Source organism: Lepisma saccharinum, chromosome 2, assembly GCF_977018435.1.
Source record: "Lepisma saccharinum chromosome 2, izLepSacc3.1, whole genome shotgun sequence".
In the NCBI taxonomy this organism is placed as follows: Eukaryota; Metazoa; Arthropoda; class Insecta; order Zygentoma; family Lepismatidae; genus Lepisma; species Lepisma saccharinum.
In genome coordinates, this window is record NC_139230.1 from 137812537 (window position 1) to 137830690 (window position 18154).

Consider the following 18154-nt stretch of genomic DNA (forward strand, 5'->3'; position numbering starts at 1 on the left):
TTATTGGCTTAAGTGTTTCTCTTCATAGTATTATGACCAGTGTTGTCTAGTAAATTAGGGGAATTCCTAGTTTGATTCCCAGGGAGAATTGCATAAATTTCTGTGTAGAATAGACTTGAAACAACAAAATAATTGGCTTAAGTGAGTTTTCTTCATATTTTATGTCAGTGTTGTCTAGTAAATTAAGGGCTCCTAGTTTGATTCCCGGGAGAGGATACCCTGTCTGGACTTAAGAGTTTCTGTATTAAAATTGTTCTCAGACAGCAATGTATAAATGTTGTGGCCTAGTAAATTAAGAGAGTTCTGGGTTTGATTCTCGGCAACTTGACTTAGGAGTTTGTGTATTAAAATAGTTCTGTGACTCGCTCATTATTCACATCATATACAAAAGTCTTCTCTGCTATAAAAAATAACACCACACAGAGTGTTGTCGGGCAGGGGCTCATGGAATTCACACACAATCTTGATATTAGTTCTATCATTGATCACCACTTGTTTTCTTTTCGATGTGTTGATGACAAACATAGGTCTGTGCGCCTTGAATTCACTGGGATTGTAGTATACATCTATGTTTCCCTCAGTCACTCTTTTGTAAGGAGTGTATGCTTCATATAATTTGAGATAATCATCTTGTGCTATGTCGAGATTATAATTCTCACAGCTCTGTGTGGCTGTGTGTGGCTCTTTGTCAGGATTTTGGTTCCCGCTTCGAATCATCCCGCCTGGTAATAGATCGCGTCTATTTTGGAGAATTTCAGTGTTTCTATGGCAGTAGAAGAGATGCCTGGATAGTCTACTCGATCTATCACAGTACCGTGTTTTCTGATTTCCACTTGAGAGAACAAGTGTGGCACAAAATTATCTACTAAAGTGAGAATCATAGAACTTAAGACCTTCTGTAAACAAAAGCACGTGTACCCTAACAGTGTTGCAAACCTATGGAAAAAAAATAATCCACATAGCCTACAAGGTGTAAAAACATTCCATTTGTCAACAGATGCGGAATAAGCAGTGTATCACTGAGTGATGACCTGTTGAAAGTTATTGAATGTATGTTAAAAGAAAAGTTAAAAAAATGTACATCTTGCCTGGTGGCCGATTTTCAGACTCATCACCGAAGTTCCCTGGCTCGAATCCCGGCATGGGTGTTATTTGTGAGTATCCCTTCATCAATTCCATCTGACGATCACTCATTCTCATCGTCGGGATTAGCCAAAAGTGGAAGAAAAGCAACGCTAAATTTAAAAAAATCAAATACAAAATGTACATCTTATCCCCCAGAAGTAAGACGGTTCCATACCAAAGGATTAATTTTCTCTCACATTTTACTGAAAAACCTTGCTAGAAGAATGTGACACATGAGATAAATTACGTTTTGAAACCGGGGTTTCTTCATTAAATTTATTTGATGTTGGAAAGTGTTATGATTTATTATTATAGATAATGAAACTAAGCTAATACATATGATTTGATTGACTAAATTAATAATTATGCAGCAAAGACACCAAGGGAAACTAAAACGGCAACTTAGAGAAGCATAAAAGTGGGGAAAGAAGACTGTAGAATACAGAAGTATTTTGAGGCAGTCACATTTTATTGTACGCTACATATAAAATAAAATGCATATTTGGGGGTGAATTTTTAAATATTGTCACATTTTTCTTCTCCCTTGTTGTGAGGTGTTCATTTTAAATCAACCTCCCTCACCCTACGGCCTGCTCTCCTTCACCCGCAAAAGTATTCCGGAGTGTGAGGATGTCACCATCCGGATGGTGAACACCTCTGTATTATAGATCGACTCCTGCGTCCCACCTCTTCCCCATTCCCGGAGGATCGTCACTGCCAATGTGAAATCACACTATCATATGCCGACAATCGACATACCACTTCCGTTTCTGTACTTGACTTAGTGAGAAGTATTGTGGTTGGCAACAGCCTAATAACGGATTTCTTTCGCATCATGTAGTCCGTTCTATGAAAGTACGCTAATGGAAGAAAAACGTGTAAATTACATTGGATTATACATTTCAAAATATATTTTCATTAAAGGTTTCTGTTTATAATAATAATACGTGATTATTGTATAAATTACAATCGATCACGTGAACAGCAAGAAAATAGCGCCAGTTTCGAACATGGCGACTTCCATGCTTACAGGAAAGTCTCCCGTGTTTTCAGAGTAGTCTTTCGGAAATACAGCCGTTTGAAAAGTGGCAAGAAGCAGGTTGTTCTTAACGTTTATGTGACGTTGTGTCGGTGCTATCCTGAGCAAGCAGTGAAGTTGGTGTCCAAGTGTAATTGTGTGTCTGCATCTTTGTGTTTTCGGTGTGGTGAAAGAAAGGAAAACGACCCGTCAAGTTGTGAGTCCCGCGAAAAAAAACACTTTGTTGCTCGTATAAACAAGTTCACCGATTTTGAGATAAGCGCAATACAATGCGAGGTGCTTTCGTATTCTTTTAATCAAAGAGCCGTCCTGTCCACTGTGGAGAAGATGTTGATAGTGATGATTGATGACGATCTCCCCAATTTTAGCAGTCGACGTTAAATCGCTTCTTGGGTCACGTTGAGTTCCTTTTTGGCAAGCAAATTTGACAGACCGTACTCTGACAGGATGATGTCTAGCGCCGAAAATGCCTCAAGTTCAAAAAGGAAGTACTGAATCAAGGTAAGAAAATACATTACTTGCATGAGACGTGCGTAAATAATGTGCTTATTATCGTCTTCTTGGTTTCTAGTGCAAAATTTACATCCCCGAAACCATGGATGCGCTCATCACTATAATAGAGATTACGAGTATTGAGATAACTGACGAAACCCGATGGCGGTATGCCACCGAAAGAATCTTTGTTTAGCTTCTGCTAAAACTGGTGGTATATTTGTTGCACAAACGAGAAAACAATACTCTACATGTCAACAATGTTGGGCAATAATTTGGTGAAAGAGGAAGCAATAAAACCAAAAGGCTTGAATTTACTGAAACTAATCTCTCACTCTCTTGTATAACTTTGGCGCTGTCATACTGAGAGAGGAGGGAGGAAGGGGGATGTGTTAACCCAGTGTCAGATAAATTGAACTTTTGGCGTAGAAAAATATGTTCATTCTTGAACAAGAACACGTATTTAATCACTCGTAGAAAATTTATTATACTACAATATGTAGATTATCAGTTAAAATAAGAATACGTTTTTCCATGTTCTGTAAAATTAAAGGTTGCGAGTGAGCAGCATATGATGGCCGCACCATTCACGAACAGCTGGCGGGGAGTGATACGTTACTCGAAGTGAGACGGTTGTTTACAGAAGGTCGGAAGGTTCGTGATTCTTACTTTAGTTTTATGTTTGCACCGGGGGAGAAAATCCTTGCCGCTCTCATTTTTCACCACTTCGAATTTGATATACAGATCAGCCCTGTGAGGGTGAATAAATCCATCTCCAATATCCACATCTATCTCTATCTCTCCATTAGGCTCGTTGAGATTGGAAAAAGTGTGGCGATTGGAAGGGAAAGACTGCAATTCGTAACTCTCGATATGCTCCATGTTAATGGTTAATTTATATATTAATTTCTATGATTGCTGTTGTGGCAGCACCAGCAAGATCTACCACTTCTTCCTTTCATTGGTTACCACCAACTCTATGTGGTCTATGCGATTGTGGCATACTGGAATATAGATAGGTGACGAGGGTGTGTAGACGAACGGCTCCATGAACTCGGAATTCGGTTTGAAAGTCGCTATGATTCCAGTTTGTTTGTGACTGCTATGCCGCCATCGGAATTGGTAATCATCCCTTCTGCTACATTACAATGGATATTCAGAGGAGTCTCTATGGTTAAGAATTGAGGAATATTGCCGCCTATGTGTTTGATGCCGGGCTCAAGTTTGGTGTTGTTCTCGAAACCCAGTAGCTTACCGAGTGTACCCAGATCCACTATTTCAGTTGCAAAAACCAATTCATCCCTGTGTGTAACGGAGTTTTGTGATAGGAACACTCCTCTCGGCAGTTGAGCTTGTAATGTAGATAGTTTATACTGACCAGGAGTGATAAAAATGTTTTCATTGCCTACTGCGATCCTATTATTGTGTTCTGTGATATCGGGAATAAGATACATACTGTAGAGAGCGCGAAGAGCTATGGATTTATGATAGTTAATATCATCGTGTAAGCTGAGTTTCAATACCGAAGTCTCGCTGGTGAGATGGAACATTCCCGTGATGCTTCAGATGCCACAGTGTTTTCTGGAAATCTTTGATTGATGGGAAGGCTAGCATAGAAACACATAGGTAGCCAAAATTTACATCCCCGAAACCATGGATGCGCTCATCACTATAATAGAGATTAGGAGTATTGAGATAACTGACGAAACCCGATGGCGGTATGCCACCGAAAGAATCAAAAACAAAAGCAGTGTCGGCTTGTTTGTAATAACAGATCCAGTAAGTGCCTCGATTTTTCAAACTATCCAAATTGACTACTCCACACTCTTTTTATATGATCTCTTGATGGGTAGGGAATCTGACATGAAAACACTTCTGCCCCTGAAGTGTTTGATCCCCAGTAGCTCGATCAAATTTTCAATATCGAAGTTGGAGAGAGGTTCTTTTTTTATATTTTCTCAGAACTTTGATGCCCTTGCCCTTTCTCTCCATTGCCAGATTGTGGCGCTTCTGCTCTTCCAGTTCGGCTTTGTTCTTTTTTGCATCAATGACTGTTTTTGCTATGGCAGTGCTACCCCCTGCTAAACACCCCACGGTGCCAAGAGCTGCTAGGATGCCGGGAATACTGAATATGAAACCGCCGGTGTGTTTCTCTTTTCTTGAACTCTGCAATCTTTTCAACTGAGGTGTACTGAGAGATAATTTCATTCCATGACCCCTACTCAAACAAGAATTTTTTTCTCCTGTTGATTTTTGGTGAGGAGACTGTCTAGGGATCCCAGAGATTTCAGATCCGAGTAAGGTACTTGGTATACGATACCCTGGGGTTTCATGATGATGGGTATTTATATATTTGCCAGATATTACAGTCCCCACCCAATTTTTGTTTTGTGTTCATGGCGATGCTGCTATTTTTGCACCTAATGAGACATCTCTGCTGATCAGTCTTCCAAATACCGCTTGCTTTAATTTTTAATCAGCTTCATGACGGGCACCAAGATCGATGTGAGTATTGTAGGCAATATCATGGTCTTTACAAGCTGTATCCAAAGGATTGATTCCTCTGTCTCCTCTCTCCAGTCGTTGTTTTAGTTTCGTCCCTGAACCAGAATATTGGTAATCGGGTAAGTGCATCTTGAAAGGAAGTTTGTTGATGATGTAATTATCCAAACCCTTCCGAATTTGGGGGGTAGAGTATTGATAATTTCAATTAAGTATCCTATGCCTTTACTGTCATTTACAATAAAATTGGCTAATTTGGCACTGATCATATCCACAATGCCCATTTTTTTCATTATGGAAATTATTGTTGCGAGCATATTCCTCTCCTGCTATGACCAACAATCTATCTATGCTTCTTTTCACATCATCTACCCACACGAACTCTTTGGGTAGAGTAATGTAGTGTTTTATGCCACTACTGGTTTTGAGTTGGTTCTATAGAGGTTTGATCAGATCCTTGTATTTGTCCCCACTGCTAGATTTAACTCGGTTCTGACTGGCATCATTGTTTTGGTACAGAGAATCAGACAGTATTAAAATTTCTGTGTAACTCTGATAGTCTTAATCTGTATAATCTCTGGGATGTTTCTTGGTGATGAGTTTCCACAGTCCCACATTGTCGGGATATCTGGACCAGCTATTTCTTCCACCCAAATTGATTTCTACATCCCCTTTAAATGTGACTGTAGATTTTCCAATTTTCCAATTTTCCAAACCACTCCCTCGTTAGGCTCCATGGTTGGATACAATCCAAACATCTCAGCTTTGTCGAATTTTCCAGTACTCAGGTAATCTCTCGCCAAGGGACCCAACTCGACTTTCTCCGAAGTGGGTTCTCCTATGACCTTAAGTGGTTGTTGGAGTACTAGAGGTGTGTGAATACTGGATAGTCGTGTAGGAGGAAAATCTGCATAATTTCTAGCAGCAAGAGGCACCAGCTCATTTATGAGTTCCTTATTTTGTTGTGTGACACCCTTCATTTCTCTATCAAGACTGCTGATGGCATCAATAATTGGTTGGTCGTGACGCTTGTGCTCTTCACAGTATCCTCGATTCTCGGATTTCCAGACCTTAAATCTTTTGGCCAGATAGTTGCGCAATTTCAGATTGTCTTCAATTTTATGTTTTGTTATTTTGATTAGGGGTTATTTATAACGTCACGACGTATCTCATATCGACACCACATTTCTTGTTCCTGTATTTTCCATTGTTTGGTTTTCGAGTCATATCGATTGTAGCAAATCCGAAATCATCTCTGTTCCAGCAAAAAGAGCAGTATTTCGAAAAATGATTGTAGATTAAATCTCCTCCCACATAGTCATCATAGACATGTTTAAGATTGGTGTGGTCCTGACGAGACAGACAAACTAGATTTGTATTATCACGAAGTAACTGTTTGGGAATCTTGGAATAAGTCTGAGCCAGATAAAAACAGTCTATTCCCCTGTGACGGCCCTGAGTGAAAAAAATACGAATTTCATTTTGATTTTCCAAAATCACATCGTCACAGACCACAACTGAGTTTTCGAGACAGTGGTCGAGTGGCTTTATTTCTGATCCAAAAGTGGCTATGCCAAGTCCCTCATACAATTTCATAAGCTGCTGGTATTTTAGTTGCTCCAAACTTTTTGAAAACACATACATGTACGTATCCATTCTTCCAGTTTAACCAAATGGGAGCGAGCAGAAAATTATCTACAAGCAGTGTAGTTTTTCCACAACCAGATGGGCCTACAATGAGGCACCGAATATTGTCAGGTAGCAACTCACCATTTATTTTCCTAGTTTCTAGTAAATCGGGCAAGCGGCTCACCACATATCATGTTGCTGTCATAGAATCACCTGGCCTGCATCGATCCAACTTTCTTTCCCGAAATCCCAGCCATTTCATCAATTGCTTATTGTTTTTTCTACGTAACACTTTCTCGATGAGATATGTGTTTGGGTATTTAGTTTTGCTGAGATCCTCTTCATAAAAGCGTCCTTTAAATATTTTATTGTGATTGTCTTTTAATATATATGTATGCCTATTCCCTGGTAAAACTCGAACCACAGTAATCAACTCTGTGCTCCAATTTTTGGTGAAGTCCTTTACAAAAAGTTTTTGAATTTGCTGATTCTCACTTGATCTCCTATTTTGTACTTGGGTCTCTTGGTTGTGGGTCGATATTTGGGATAGTAAACAGTGGGAATCAAACGCACCTCGTCAGATTTGGTCACTTCAGCAGGCTTCATACGTATGGTTCTATGTATCGAGTTATTGTAATTATGAACAAAATCAGATAAAATTTTTACCCACCTATAGTTACCCAGCAAACTGAACTGCTTCCACATTTGATATTTTAGTGTCCAGCCTGAATTATGCTGGCTTTCAAATCACTGTATGAGGAATAATGTCAAATATTATGCTGGGCCATTAATTTGGTGAAAATGGAATTGTGAAATTATTTTCATTTGTCTGTCTGTAAGTGATGGAGTATTCTGCCTTGCTGGAAAATAGACTTAAAGGCCTCGATGACACAAGCCTTTGTTTTAATTTCAGAGCAACAGCCCAAACATATTCACTAAAAGTGTCTATTACAGTGAGCAAATACTTAAAACCACGATTTATCTTATGCACATTTTTCAAATTTCCTGTACTCATTTCCACCAGATCCGCTTGCCACAGATCGTCAATTCCTTTTGTTACTACAGATAGTTGCTTGCAGTTATGGCGAGCTGGTCTGTGTAGTTCATTGACTATATTTTGTCTAGACATCGAGTGAGGTGAGAGAAGATTACATATAAGGGATTATCCTCGGGGTACAATTGTTTGACTTCAAATAATAATTTGTCATCAGTTTCGATATAAAAAAAACAATTGTTCATCCTCGTGTATTTTATATTTGTTGGTGTTATTGTCCTAATATGAAGTGCTCTGAGCGCACCATCACTTCTTTGTATGGTGAAGAGCGGCAACTTGGAGTGTTTTCCCTTTTACAAATATCCAAACTTCAGAAACCGAACAATACCACTGAGGAAAAATTCATGAGTCTGTGTGTAGGGATATAATTTTTAAATATTACCAGCCTTAACATATGTCCAGTGCCATCGAGTATTTGGAACACTGTGAAGTCTGACAATCTCGACAGAGAACAATTGACGAAATTCTGCTTCATCCAATCTGCTTAGCACCGATTCCAGGTGTTCCCCTATGGTGCGAACCAGCTCATCATAGCGGTTTTTGATTCTCACATCAATATAGATTTGTTTTAATTGCTCTTTCAAATCATGGAACTGGGTGGTGAAACTCGTTAAGGCCGATTCTTGATTTGTTTCCATGGTCCCGATTTGAAGCTTGATGTTTGAGAAAATCTGCTGTAAGCTCTCCACGAAACTCAATGTGAAGCTCTGGCTGAAGAGATCATGTACCTGGCTTCTGATTTCCACAAACAGTCAGTGGAGTTCGCTGACGAACTGGGTGGTGGGCAAAGTACCGATGGTCTCTCGAATTTGTGCAATTTCCACCTGGATGTTTTTGATATCCTCGGATTTGAGTATTCGATTCACTGTTCTCTTCACGGCTCTCAGTTCCTGAGAAGTAGGTAAGCTAGCTACAGTTTTCTGGAGTGCCGTCAGAGCTTTTTTTACTGCATCCTATTCGGTGGCATCAGCTACAGTACTCAGGGCGTCTTGGAGTTGTGTCATGTCATTTTGTGTAGGTGCCGATTGCTGCAGTGTTTCCAATTTGTTCTGTATGTCATCTATCAGATGATGGAAATGGGATAGTTCGGATTCGGTGGTCAGATTTTCCAGCTTGATAAACTGCTGCTGCACTATGCTCAGAGTTTCGGTGATGCCGGGTAATTTCGATTCCAGTGTTTCCTGGACACTCGTCACTTCATTTTTCATTGTTGCCAGAGTATCCTCGATGTGGGCTATGGTGCCTTGGATTTTCCCGAAATCCTCGTAAGTGTCGAGCTGGAGTTTGATGTTGGTAAAACTGCGAGCGATGGCATTGAGTTCGCTGGAGGAGGGCAGACTGTTTATAAAATTTTCCAATATTTGAAGTTTGGCTTGGACTTCAGTTATGGTAATGTGCAGCTCATCTGTTTGTAGTTCGATTTTTATATTTTCCAGTGTAGGAATCTCGAAGGATTGAAACTGCTCTCACAAATCGGCAATTACACTATCATTAGCCTCTTGAGTTTTGATACTCTGGATGATGGCTTGTAGTTCTGTGCGAATACTTTTTGTTTGATCATTCAATTGTTGTTTCAGTTGTTCTGCATTGGTGGTCTGGGCTTGTCGGAATCTCTCGAGCTCATTTTTTAAATGGTCTACACTCTCCTCTAAATTTCGAAGATTGTCGGTTGTGGCCAAATTGGTGTATTTTTGCAGTAGGGATTTGAGTTCGGCATCGATTTTGAGAATAGGATCCAGACACTGAGTCTGGATGCCGGCTATTTCGGATTGGAGACTGGAGTTGAGAGTTTCCTGTAATGCTCTCAGATCAGTGCGTAATTTTTTGACTCTAATATTGAGCATAAGAATCTCATTTCTGTGATCATTGTGTTTTGTGTGGCAGAAAATATCATTAGGCATTGTGGTGATGGTTATTTATTATAGAAGATGTGATTTTCAGCTTCAGAAACAGAGGGATGAGTTTGTCGTAATCTCCCAGCAACTCTTCATTGAGACAATTATCCACAGATATATCATATGTGGTGGCAGAATCCATCTTATCATATTTGACGTGATAAATATTCCTCCCAGTTGAAATTGTTATCTCGCCCTTGTTCTTGGGGTTTATGGTCAATTGTAGTTTCGCACCAATGGGGAATTTGTAATAATTTAGATTGTTATTGAAGACATAAAATATTTTACCAGTATCATCATTGTATTCTGTTAAGATACTGTTCAAGTGGATAATTAGCAGTCCATTTAGTTTAAACAAGAGATCAGTGAGATTTTGTGGGGCTCTCTGAACAAGCACTTCCATGGCTTGTTTTCTAAAACTGAACAGATTTATAGGCATTGGTTATTTTATTGGCAAATAGCACATTGGTTGCCATCTCCCAGGCAATAGTAACCCCGTGGTAATGTATGTATCTCACATGAGAGAATCCGTGTCTTGTTGTCCTCTGAATCCAGGGCAATTTTCCTCACTTTATTTGTGGTCATTATGTGATTGACACTTTGAATTCTCCTCTCCTCAGTCAGTTTGGGAGATCTAGTTTTGAGGCAGTTGTAATAATCATCAAAGGAGAGTTTCTTCTCTACTATCGATCTACCCACTCCCTTGGCTTTTTTGATAGTGTATCACTCTGATCTAATTGCATACATCTTTGCTCACAGTCCGACAAACTCTTTAATAATATTGTTATTTTTCTCATCCTTTAGTTTGCCCGGCATCTTTTCGTTGTAGGAGAGGATACCAAAATTAGGGTGGCATGAAGATGTGACGAAATAATCGAACAACTCAGGGTGTTTTATGTCTTCATAGAGATTACGTGTTTTGATGTGATATACAAAACTATCTGTATCCATATACAGATGAGAGATGTCATCTTTATAATAGGGCTTCATTGTATCATAGTGGAGCTCCAGCATGAGTAGCTTCGACATATCCAGGACCAAAGCTCCCACATAGATCGGTTTGTTGAATTTAATTATCCAGTTGAAAGAGTGACAAGTCTTCATGATATATTTTGTGCGATTTGAATCTTGGATCTGCCACCAATTTATTACACTTTTTTTATTATAATCACATCTACGCGCTTCCTAATCATCTAACCATCAATTTTAAGAAATTCCTATCCAAATCTGAAGTGACGAGTGTTCTGTGTCTTGTGTTGGTTTCAATATAAGGCCTCAACCACTCCGAATGCCTGAATCTGAGGACTCTTCGGATTTGCACTATATGGACCCCCTTCTCCATCAATAATCTGAGATTCTTATAGTGGATGACATATCTCTCTTTAGGATCGACAGTCATCAGAAGCTTTATCTGTTCTGGTTCCTTCCCATGTTTTGATTTGGGTGGACACTTGAACTCGGTAGCCGGTGGCAAATTCGAAAAATGATCGTGCAAACTGTGAGGGAAATCGAGATCCACCTCGGCAAAGAAACCATACTCAGTGTCATCAAAATTTTGGATATCTATTGATGTGGGATCCATCCACTCGAAACCACCATAGGGGAGTTTCTGCATCATCGAATAACCATACAAATTGGTAACATGTACATAGAATATATACCAGAGGGTTCATTTGTGTCATATTCTGTCATATGTGTGTTGTTGGCCCTCGCATATCTCTGTGTGCATTGCACCATGCCCCTGCGTACGGCTCTCTCTATGAAAAGAAGCATGTCCACGTCCGAAATCAGCTCCAGTTTGATTTCTGTTTCGAGCAACATGGCCGACCAAGCCAACTCCGGGAGACTGGAGAAGTGTGCCGGGTCCAATTCATAGATCTTCATGGACAATTTTCTAAAAGCCTGGAATATATCGACGAGGATTGTCACATCCAAATTTAAATAGACATTATGATAGTCTCCCAGTGTCCTACACCCTAATTCCTTGCACATCAGTTGTGCATGATTGTAAACCTGATCTGTGATATTCTTTGCTCTGAGTTGGCTGTAGAACTTTTCTTGAGGAGGAAGAGACTCATGATCAAACTTAGTATGGTCAGTCACATATTCATATGGAGAATCCAATTTTTGTCTAATGTGTTCTATAGCCAAGCCGGGAAAACTATTGGCTGTGATTATGGAACTGGTGATCAGATTGTTTGCTGGCGAGAGCATCCAGACTGGCAGAGAGGAATCACATCGAGTCCAGGAATCTCATCTCAATAGTGCTCCCAGGAATCTTTACTCTTTTGCAGAGACTGATATATCTCTCTTAATTCTCTTCTAGGAGACACTGTGTCATAATCGAGATACCTAACCAAGTGATGTAAATCATAAACACTGACATTATGGAAGAATATGGGGACATATTTGTTTTTCTGTATTTTGAGATTCCAGTTGTTGCATAAGGGCCTGATATTTTCCCCTGTGAAATGGTCATGTGGATAATTTTTTTATTATCATCTGTAAAATATAAATCGCACTGTGGGCAGATCTCAGTAGCATCATATATTTGGTCTTCGGCAGCAGAAATGGGGCTCTTGGTTTCGACAAAGATAATACACTACTAATTTCCCTCACCTCTTCCTTCATTTTTTGGAAAAAGTGTTTGATGGCATCGGGTCCTCAGTATACATAAGGGTCATTGGGTTTTTATGAATTGCGCCACACAACTACATATCCATAAGTACAGACCTCATGGAGCTGATAAGGTGTAGTCGAAGAGATTTCAGGACCTGAATAGTAATAGGATTTGTTGACTGGTTTGAGAAATGCCTCAAAATCTGGTATTATTATAGCTGGATGCTCCAACAGGGCTTTGTATTGTTTAAATTTCTCGACCTCTTCTGGTTTGGGCATAATCATACGCACAGGCTTGTTGTCACTAGAGTATAGTTTGTGCTCTTCAAGGTTTTGGATAGCGATTTCTTGATTCTTGAATTTGTTATAGTTCTGTTGAATACGATTATCGAATGTGGTCACGTATAAAATGTGGTCAAACACCTATGACAAATCTTGATTTCCCCGTGATGTTTGGTTGCTTGGCTTCTAACCAGACGAGAGAATTTGCGAATAAGACAGTAATGGAAAATATTATCATCTGAAATAAGTAACAAATCGATGACAGTAGCATGATGGTGCATAATCTGAGGAGATGTAAAAAAATTTGTGTGCTGCATAGGCATACACATTGATTCCCAAGGGACCTTGTAACCAATTTTCAAATTTTGTTATATCGGATATAGCAACAGGATACTCGATACCCGACATAGCATACTCAAACTCTGCCTCATACTGCATATAATGATGAACCTGCTGCATTGTCTAACCAATGAACTGAGTGAAGTTTCTCCAAGACACACCACAGAAAACACTTGTTATCATCATTCTTTATATTGACCACTGCTATCTTATTCTGAATATCCACCGGAGGAGGGACATTGGTAGAAGAAGAGAGGGGTGAGAATTGGCTTATTTTCAGTTCCAGTTTGTGTGGACTCCTGCACAATTTCCAACCAGATATTTGGCTTCGAATTTCTCGTGTTTTGTGAGCAATGTGTCTATTAGCTGGGCATAGATTTGTTCCAAATTATCGATATCACTCAAATATAGAGTCTGGGTCTTGGAATGATGGCAAGATATATGAGGTGTTACATCTGGTTTCTCATATTCAGAGGATACAATAGTATTGAATCTAATAGATTTATTTTTAAGTTCATTTTTCAGGAGTTCTATTATTGACGATTTTATGTTGTTCAAGAAATCGTTGATATCACAGCATGGCTCCGATTCGAAGGAGTATTCATTCAGTCGACCACCGAAAGCCGTAGTAATAGGTGTGGTCGAGTTCGAAGATCTAGTATGTTTCGGTTCAGGGCAGTCGATTGCAGCTATATCTACTTTTCTTTTTCTAGGATTGGTCTGGCTAGTTGATGGTTGATATTTGCAAGTCTTCTTATGTCTGTTCAGATTGGGTATGCTAATAGGATTTCCACAATAAGGACAGGGTTGGGTTTGTAATAGATGATTTTTCGGTTGACTGCTGCATTATGCCCGGTGTTTTGATGAATTTGTTTTGGATATAAATTTACCACAATTGGGGCATTCAGTTTTAGGGGAGCGGTTTACCATTGTTTTTATTTGCCATTTATATACAATTTTTTTCTGGAGACTACACAACTCTAGAGAGTTTCGATATTTCAATCTCGCTTGGAGATAATAAATTTAGTACAAACACTTTTAAAAATTGAATAGAGACTAATCTATGTCTAAGTGTACGAAGAATAGTAAAATATTTATATTATATTTAAATAGATTTTGCTGGAGACACACGTCTAAGCCTAACTATTACTTGAACAGCAAAATATTCTTGGGTACTGGTATATATATATATATATATATATATATATATATATATATACACAAGGTGTTTCTAAAGGTCGTTTACAACGCTTGGGAGGTGATTCCTCACACGAAAACAAGCAAAAAGTGTGAGTTCCATTTTTACGACTGAGGCTTCGTTTCCGAGATAGCAGCCTCGCAAAAGGTGATAAAGTGAACGTCACACGTAACTGGGACGAATACTATCACAGATAGAGAGGCGGTTAAAAGGGAATCTTAAAGCAATCGTATGTGCTCAGTCCGGAAGTCACTATGAAAAGTTCACTGCACGCATGCACAATGGAGTCCTCAAAGGAATTGGGGATTTCCAGCAAGAACAATGCATGGAAAGGGTATGTAACACAGCAAGATGGACCGTGACAATGAGAAATGCGTTAAAGACAACACATCCCGACCTCCAACATCAAAACATGAGCACGGAACACAAAATCCGAAAAGTTGAGCAAGGTTGAATACCCCAGTTACATGCGAGGAATGAAGGAATCATGTCATGTGGCATACGAGAGACACATTACTCCACCAGAAGGAGGGAAAGAAAAACACAATACCAGATGATTGCGACAACGTGTATTTTTACACGCGACAACTACATAATATCCCCCCCACACACACAACAAACAACAAATGCTACAATGTCTTACGCACAGACAGTGCGTGTCACTCTACACCACTTTCACCACACAAAGGGTGTAGGAAGCAATACCAAGAGTGTTCTCACTGGGATATGTCGAGGGCGATAATCACAGACGGTTTTCAAAATGTCTGCCGTTCACTTCTACATAGAGATGACAGCAACGAATCAAGGATTGTCGAGTACGAGCAAACAAGCCACGTGTATCTGCTACCGTCGCGACGGCGACGTTGATGCGAGCAACAAGGTCCTCAGCTGATATGACAGGTGTGTTGTATACGAGGGTTTTCATTACTCCCCAGAAGAAATTTCGAGAAGGTTGAGATCTGGCGACGTCGGTGGCCAAGGCACAGACTCGTCCCTACCAATGAACCTATTACGAAACACGTCATGCAGGAAATGTCGTACATTACGATCGAAATGAGCTGGTACCCCTTCGTGTTGGTACCACATTTCTTGCCGCAGTGTCAAAGGTACGGTCTCCAACAGTTCAGGCAGAACCTCACTAAGAAATGCATGATACGTGTGACCATTCAGGCGAACAATGAGAATGTATGGTCCAATTAAATGATCATGTACTATCCCGCACCACACATTCACTGAAAACCTGTGCTGGTGATGGACCACAAAAAGTGCATGTGGGTTGTCAAAGTCCCAGACATGATTGTTTCTACTATTGAACACATCCATCCTAGTGAAAATGGCTACATCTGTCCGCAATACCTTTGCCTCGAAGTGAGGGTTTGTGTCCAGCTGATGCAACCATTGGCAAAACTCCATACGAGGGCGAAAGTCACGAGGTAACAGTTCTTGTACTTTCTGCAGTTTAAAAGGGTGCATTCCATCCTCTGACAACACTCGCCAAACATTCACATGAGACGTGTTTCATGCCCGAGCGAGCACGTGCGTACTGGTGCCAGGATGTTCTGCGACCGCTGTTAACACATCTTCTGCAAACTGATGTGTGCGTACACTTCGGGGTCTTCCAACTTCTTGCCATGGTGGTAACACTGGCCCTGTTTCACGCAGTCGAATGTCTACTACCTGAAAGAAGGCGTGCGATGGTAAACGTCTATTTGGAAAGCATTCTTGCCTCACGGCTATTACCACGTGCCTCCCCATACATGAGATGAATGTCTGCTAGCTGCTGGGTTGTATACACAGCCATCTGTGTAATAGGAAGGTGGAACTGCAAAGTATCGTTTTTGTTTAACACTGGCACACTGCACAAATTGGCCATATCACCGTACGAACACCACAGACCAATTATTGCGATACTTGACTTGCCCACTCCACCACGTTAACTTTTTTCAATACAACATACTAGTAATCTTCAGTGCGTATGACAACTTTCAGCGAACTGCTGATCATATCCCAGCACCTGCAACACGACTGGGACGACTGCCGGAGATAACCAACCCTTCGAGCTCCTCTCGCGGGTACAGCAGTCATGAAGGTCAAACGTAGACTACGAGAGCCAGACTTGCCTGTGCAGCGCTTCCAAAACTGGTCTCTTTTACGTCACAGTGATCGCGTGCGAACACTCTTGTTATTGCTCCTCACCCCCTTTGTGTGGTGAAAGTTACATCTTCAGTTGGTGTACAGTGACACGCACTGTCTGTGCGTAAGACGTTGTATCATTTGTTGTTTGTTGTGTGTGGAGGGGGGGGATATTATGTAGTTGTCGCGTGTAAAAATACACGTTGTCGCAATCATCTGATATAGTGTTTTTCTTTCCCTCCTCCTGGTGGAGTAATGTGTCTCTCGTATGCCACATGACATGATTTGTTCATTTCTCGCATGTAACTGGGGTATGCAACCGTGCTCAACTTTTTGGATTTTGTTTTCCGTGCTCATGTTTTGATGTTGGAGTTTGGGATGTGTTGTCTTTAACGCATTTCTCATTGTCACGGTCCATCTTGATGCATTACATTCCCTTTCCATGCATTGTTCTTGCTGAAAATCCCCAATTCCTTTGAGGACTCCATTGTGCATGCGTGCAGTGAACTTTTCATAGTGACTTCCGGACTGAGCACATACGATTGCTTTATGATTCCCTTTTAACCGCCTCTCTATCTGTGATAGTATTTGTCCCAGTTAGGTGTGACGTTCAATTTGTCACCTTTTGCGAGGCTCCTATCTCGGAAACGAAGCCTCAGTCGTAAAAATGGATCTCACACTTTTTGCTTGTTTTCGTGTGAGGAATTACCTCCCAAGCGTTGTAAACGACCTTTAGAAACACCCTGTATATATATATATATATATATATATATATATATATATATATATATATATATACACAGGAGACACAAGTTTTTGCCTAAGTGTATCAAGAATAGCAAAATATTTTTGGGTACTTGTATTTATAATAGAGAGAAAGAGACCATACAGACCAATCTTGACAATACTGAGCCTGAGAGCCTCTACGGTGACTGATACTCTGTGGGCCAGCTCTTCAAGCTATCTGAACACACCATCCTTAACCAGGGTGGTATGTGATAGATTTCCAGACCACCCAAAATAGTGGGGTCTTGCAAATTCCGAGAGTGTGTTATGCCCCTCCCACCTCGATCTATCACAATCTGCTCTGGAACTCAGGGAGGCATACTAATATATATACACCCAACCAATCAAAAGGGTCACCTGACCCTGGCCCCTTGGATCTAATAGTAGGATGAGCACAGGATTGTTACATTTACAGATTAGCTAAATCCACCAGCGTAATTTTAATCAAAATAGATCCTGATATTAATCATCCTAGTACTAGGCTGATTTAGTGTCAAGGTCACACCCTTGGACCTCGTAGTATGATGAGCATAGGATTAGGCAATTTGTTACACTTATAGCTTAGCTAAATCCATTAGAAGATATGAAAATATAGCTTAATTTTAATCAACCTAGTACTAGGATTACGGTGAATTCCCCATCCTTCTCTACTATGGTAGGATCTTGCATCAATTTATTGTGAATCTTCATCTGAAGAGTCTTAGAGGGTGAAAACGTTACGTTTTTAGTGTATATTTTTTATGCAATAAATTTTGCCTTGGTCAGCATTTTAATATTTTATTAACATGTAAACAAGTCTCAACAGTGTTACCATTTCTTCTTTTGTTTTGATCAGTACCATTAAGATGTTCTGCCTTCAATTAAATTGCTCAAGTAGGGGTTACACTAGTAGAGCTTGCCTAATAGAAACTCGATTTGAATAGAGCATTCCAGTTAAACAATTCTATATTTGTGGACCTGCTCTGCCATGGCTTGACGACCATAAAAAGGTGGGGCAGTTATTTGTGAGTATAGAAAAGAGAGGGGATTCTATTAAACTCTACATTTGGTACAAAAGATCC